Raw genomic sequence first — 6,000 nt, 5'->3', positions numbered from 1 at the left:
TTGATCCAATAAAACTACTACTGGTATCCTTCTTTATGTATGGTGTCTACACTCTGACATACCCAAATTTGATCCCAGCTCGTGCTTATACACTAAGACCTTAGACAAATTACTTGACCACTCTGAGCTTCAGCAGTCCTCACATGCGTGGGTACTAAGTTTTTATAAAGAGTAAATGAGATAAAAGTAGTGAAGCCCCTAGTATAGTGCGTGCATATAGCATATACATAATAGATATTGGCAGTCAACTAATAAGAAAGCAGGATGGATGGATGAGTGGATGAGTGGATGGATGGATGGATGGATAAAGCAAAATATAGTTTTGGGCTGTTTCTAGTAACTCTGCCTTTAAAGAAGTGACATATGATCTACATGACTAGAGTAATGATAATGGAGGAGAGAATCCTAAGGAAGCAACAAGGGAAAAATTTGATAAATGACTTTATGCCTACAATTTCTGCCATTTATTTTATCTGACCAAGGCAGAGTTTTATTACTATAGGACAAGAAATGATACATATCATGGAGAATTGCCCATCTCTCAAGTCTCTGACACTTCACACCTAAAATTAAAGACCTTACATATTTTATGAAAAAATTACGTGAATTTGTAGGTGCTCAGTTTTACTGATAACTTGTTTACAGTGACATCTTATTTCTAAGAAAATGCTACTTATCTAATTTACAGATACATAGCACATGGCGTGAGTAAAATGATCTTAATTAATTTCAAGCAGAACTTATAAAAAGTGAATGAATTAAGCAATTTAAAAATGAGAGCTATTCTCCATAATTCATACTTGTTTCTGTGAAGAACTTCTACAATCATTTACTCATTGAACTTTAGATGCTAACCAAGTATAACTATGATTGTTCCTGAATTTAAATACAGCAAAAGCAAGATAATAGCATGACTTAGCAAAAATGTGTGTTAACTATGAAATAATTATTGCTATATCTTGTTGTCCCCTTTAATTAATCTCTCCCTTCCTATCACTACACACACTCACACATATGCACACAAATATCCATGGATCCTGTATTCCAGTTGGAGGAGAACGACCACTCTGCTTAGCTAACTCCTAGGCATTATGAAGAAATTGTTGCATACCTGTTCCAACATTTTAAAAAGTTTTAAAAGGGAAAAGAATTTTTGTAAGAAAGAAGAATAAGCTGAAGTCCCTTAGAGACAGAAAATTGGGAGGAGGGAGATTTATGTACTAATTTTATCTCACAAAAGAGAATAAGGAAACAATGTGGAAAGATATGTCCCAAGGAAGACTTTCTGATTCCTCAGCGGGACCAACCTATGCTCCATTCCCCATGTAATCCCACCCATCGATTTATGTGCCTTCAAACAAAAATTACTTATAGAACTCATACTATATTCAAGAATACCAGATGCCTAAAAGCCTAGTTTCTGGTGTAGGAGACAAAGAAATAATCGAAAAACTAAAGTGCAATATGAAATGTTCCACAAGAATAGTATAAAGACCTTGGCCAAGCTTAAATGATCAAAGAAAATCCACAGAGGATTCCTGAGCTGAGTCTTAAAACTGATAGGAGTTGAGAGTATGCGATAAATTGCTATTAAATTTAGGAATGGCTAGGCTTTGGGAGGTTTGCATGGAGTAGAAAGTGTTGCAACTGGAGAGGTTTGCGTAAGACTTAATTATAAAGATCCTTCCATGCATGCTAAGGATATTACAGTTTACTCTGAAATCTCCAACCAAATGTTGAAGTAGAAGAGTCCCATGAAAAGATGGGTATTTTGGAAACTTCCATTTTAAGTAATCCAGATTCTCACTCATTCCAAGGGTAAAATTTTGGGGAATGAGAATAGAATGGGAGCTGTATTAATTTCCTAGGGCTGCCATAGCAAATTAAGACCAATTAGGTGGCTTAAAAAAATAGAAATATATTCTCTCACTCTTCTGAAGACTAGAAGTTTAAAAATCAAGGTGTCAGAGTTATATTCTCTCTCTCTCTGAAGGTTCTAGGAGAGGGATCTACTCTGCAAAAATCTTACTGGTCTAAATCTTATTTAACTGTTGCTTATTGATTCTCATTTCCTTCTTTTTTAGATGCAAAATACAAACTACTTCACTAATCTTCACATGTTTAATTGGTCTCTCAAATTGGACTTGGGCCAAAATCTGTCAAATATTTTTTGCTCTATAATTATGGGACATAGTGAAGAGCCAAGAATAAAATGAGGAATTATCATTAAGACAAATATGGCTATAACAGTCACTTAAGCCAAGAAATGAGAAGAATTCTAAGTAAGGATAGATATTTGTCTTATTTTTAAATATCCATGTTCATCCTCAAGTGACTCCATATGAATTTATTCAAGGAAATTCCTCTTTGCTTAATTTCTACCAATATATTTTAATAGATAAGCCATTTTAGAATATTTAATATTTTCCTTTATTAATAACTACACTTATGATATATTATTAATTAGTCAATTAAAATATTAATTTTATAATAAAAAAACATTTTGAGGTCATTACCAATAGTCTTGAAAATATAGTGGCATTGGGTGGGAGGAGGGAGAATTGGAGAAAGGTGGTTAAACATACAAACTTCCAGTTATAAGATAAAGTACATGATGACTAAAGTTAACACTGCTATATGGAAAATAGGAAAAGTGTTAGAAGAGTGGATCTGAAGAGCTATCATCACAAGGAGAATTAATTTTTTGTTTTTACTATATATGAGTGTTAAGAAGTTAATTAAACCTATTGTCATTAGTAAAATATGTATAAATCAAACTTCATGCTATACAACTTAAGTTTATAGAGTAACATGTCAATTATTTCTCAATAAACTGGGAAAATAGAGGTTTTTGTTTTTTTATTTGTTTGTTTTTTTAAAGATTTTATTTATTTGACAGAGACAGAGAGAGATCACAAGCAGGCAGAGAGGCAGGCAGAGAGTGAGGGAAGCAGGCCCCCTGCAATGTAGGCCTTGATCCCAGGACCTTAACACCATGATCTGAGCAGAAGGCAGAGGCTTAACCCACTGAGTCACCCCGGCGCCCATGTTTGTTCGTTTTTTAGAGAAGGGGAGAAAAAGAGAGAATCTTAAGCAGGCTCCACACCCAGAGCCACCCAGGTGCTCCAAAATATTTATCTAAATATCCATATTAATCATTACCATTCTCAATCATCTTCAATCACCAATCAAGTCACTACTACCATCGGTAGTTTCTTCGCCTTTTTTGCAGAGCAGAGCAGCATTCTACCATGTGGATATACCACAATATATTTATGTACCTGGTGAAAGATATTTGGGTTGCTTCAAGTTGTTTTGGCTACTACACATAAAGCTGAAACATAAAATTATGTTAAAAATAAAATATTGTCTTACTGTGTTAGTTTCATGTAAATTAACTAATTTAATCCTCACAAATCTGAGGTAAGTGTTATTATTGTATCCATTTTACAGATGAAGCTGGGCCTAAGGAAGTTACTGGCCAATAAGTGGCAAAAACATTACTACAAAACAGATGGTGTAGCTCAAGAGTCATTCTCAACTACTGGGTTCTACCATGTAGTAACACCTTGCACTATGTGATGTTTTGCAGTTTACAAAATGCTATCACATAATCTTCGTTCTAAAACCAAGAAGTAAATATATCCATTTTCAAACTGAAGTTGCTGAGACTCAGAAAAGTTAAGTAATCTTTCCAAATTCTAACAGCTGAGATGTGATAAATTCAGGACAAGAAATCCAGTTTTCTTCCAATCTGTACTCCTTTTTCTATACTCTGCTTCCTATAAAAGAGTTTAAAATTATCAACCTATAAAATACATGGTGATAGTAAAAATTCTTGTTTTCTTGTCAAATCACATTGTTTCCTTTTAAATATCCAGAATTTATTTGTTACATTTTTTGCATGTGTGAAAAACATTCATGCTCTAATGATGAATAAAAGGATCAGTTTGGGAATTAAAACTTATATTATAAGAACAGTATTTTTTCTGATCAATTATAACTTCTTACCAATTTACATCATCATTTGACATGTGCTAAATAATAGAACACTGGAAAGGGGGAGTTAGAAGAGTTGACTTCCAGTCATGGTTTCATCAGTAACAAGTGAAACCGAATGGTCACTTACCTGCTGTAGGCTTCAGTTTCTTCACCCATACAATGAAAGGACCCTCTAAGTTCTTTACAGCTCTCTACAGCTCTAAGAACTCTGAAAAATCAGTAGGTCTTTACAAGACACTTTCCAAGTGCTTTACTAAGTCTGTGGCAAGTAAACAGCAAAATCTGTACAAATGTATTCAACAGGGAAGTTTTAAAGAATGCACTGAGCTCTTTCTATTTTTTAGCTAATATACTAAATGTTTTCATGTGCATACTCTTTGTTACACAGTTGAAGATCACCCCAAGAACTTTAATCAATTCAGCTGGAAATGTTGATTGGGTGTTGCTAAACCTGTTCCTTCTATTGCCAATGTTAATTGTGCTCTACTTACGATTTGGCATCTTACCTTAGCACTGATTTTTTCTATGACAATAACTGGCTTCATCTTGTATATTTTAGAGTACTGAACACATTTAATTAAAATATTGTCAAGGATCAGAAGCCAGAGTGTGTATACACACACACATATAAAACAATAGATTCATTCTAAGTCCTCAGGAATTTCACTTGTTTATGAACTTTAAGCAATTAAAAGTTAATAGAAAAGGAAAAATAATTAATTTTGAAAACTGTAAAGATACCGCAATGTCAAAGTAATGCTGAGCATCTACTTGTAGTGAAGTGTGTAAACCTGCAGTATGTGTTAAAACTCATTACATTTTTGTTTCATTTCCCTAGGTACAAATGTGTTGATGCAAATTATATTTAAACTTGTTCTCTTTATTTAAAAGCCTTATGTTTTGTGTTAGGAGAGGACAGTTGTAAAATTATTAACTGTACATTAGTCTCATACTGATTTCAGAGGCTATTAACAATACAAACAACATCTTGGTGGTTGAGAACCAGCCTCAATCACAGCATATTCCATATGAGTTCATCTTTACAATCTGTTTCATACTGCATGCAAAACACTAAAGCTATATGCAACAGAACTGTTAAAATAATAAATGAGGCTTGTATGTTAATAAATATTTGGCAGGTATAAAGGATCAAAATGAATCTTTGCAATGAATGGATGACATTTGGCCTTCTCAACAGCAACATATTGTCTTTACTGAGCATCTAATATGTGCCAGTCACTACTCTGAGCAACAGGAATATCATGGGCAGTATTATACCATTCTTTTCCTTGACAATAACATACTAAGAACAATATTTCTTCCATTATTTCAGCTCAAGTATTCAAAGGGAGTCAGCTAAAATACTTCAACAAATAAAACCTTCACTACCTATATCTACCCAGAAGTAAAGCAGCATGTCTGGTGTCAACCGAGTATATTGACCCTTATTTTTGGTTTTTCTTCCACTATAGGGCTAAAGCCTTTGGGTGTTTGTGCTTAAGCATTTCATGTTTGTATATTCTATGTAATACAAATAGTACTAGAAAAAGATAATTTTTCATATTATATTCAAATTAAACTGTAACTGGTGTTTAAAAATTAACTTCCTTAATCATTTACTTAAAATTTGATAAAATCAAAATACCTACAATAAAAATAGATTAGAAAACATATGTGTTTCCTCAATGTAGATTTCTGAATTCATATCAAGTTTAGAGTTATCAACACCAACAATGCCTGTGAAAGCTAGGCTATGATATTCTGAGCTCAATACAGAAGGAATTCTGGAAAGACTGTGCATATTTTTCTCTTCCAAATTTAAATACTGGAAAACTTAGGTATAATCTAAGACCAGTGAAATACTGAAAATTCTGGTTCTTTCTATGAGTATGATTGATGTACTCTCTGCAAAGACCAGGAAAAAGGAAGCTAGACAAAATGCAGGGGAGTGATTTAGTTGATCTTAAAGAAGGGTCTCTTAAGCACACTTATAAAAGT

Source organism: Mustela lutreola, chromosome 2 (genome assembly GCF_030435805.1).
Source record: "Mustela lutreola isolate mMusLut2 chromosome 2, mMusLut2.pri, whole genome shotgun sequence".
Taxonomy (NCBI): domain Eukaryota; kingdom Metazoa; phylum Chordata; class Mammalia; order Carnivora; family Mustelidae; genus Mustela; species Mustela lutreola.
The sequence above is the reverse complement of the archived record's forward strand: the minus strand, read 5'-3'. Positions refer to the sequence as shown.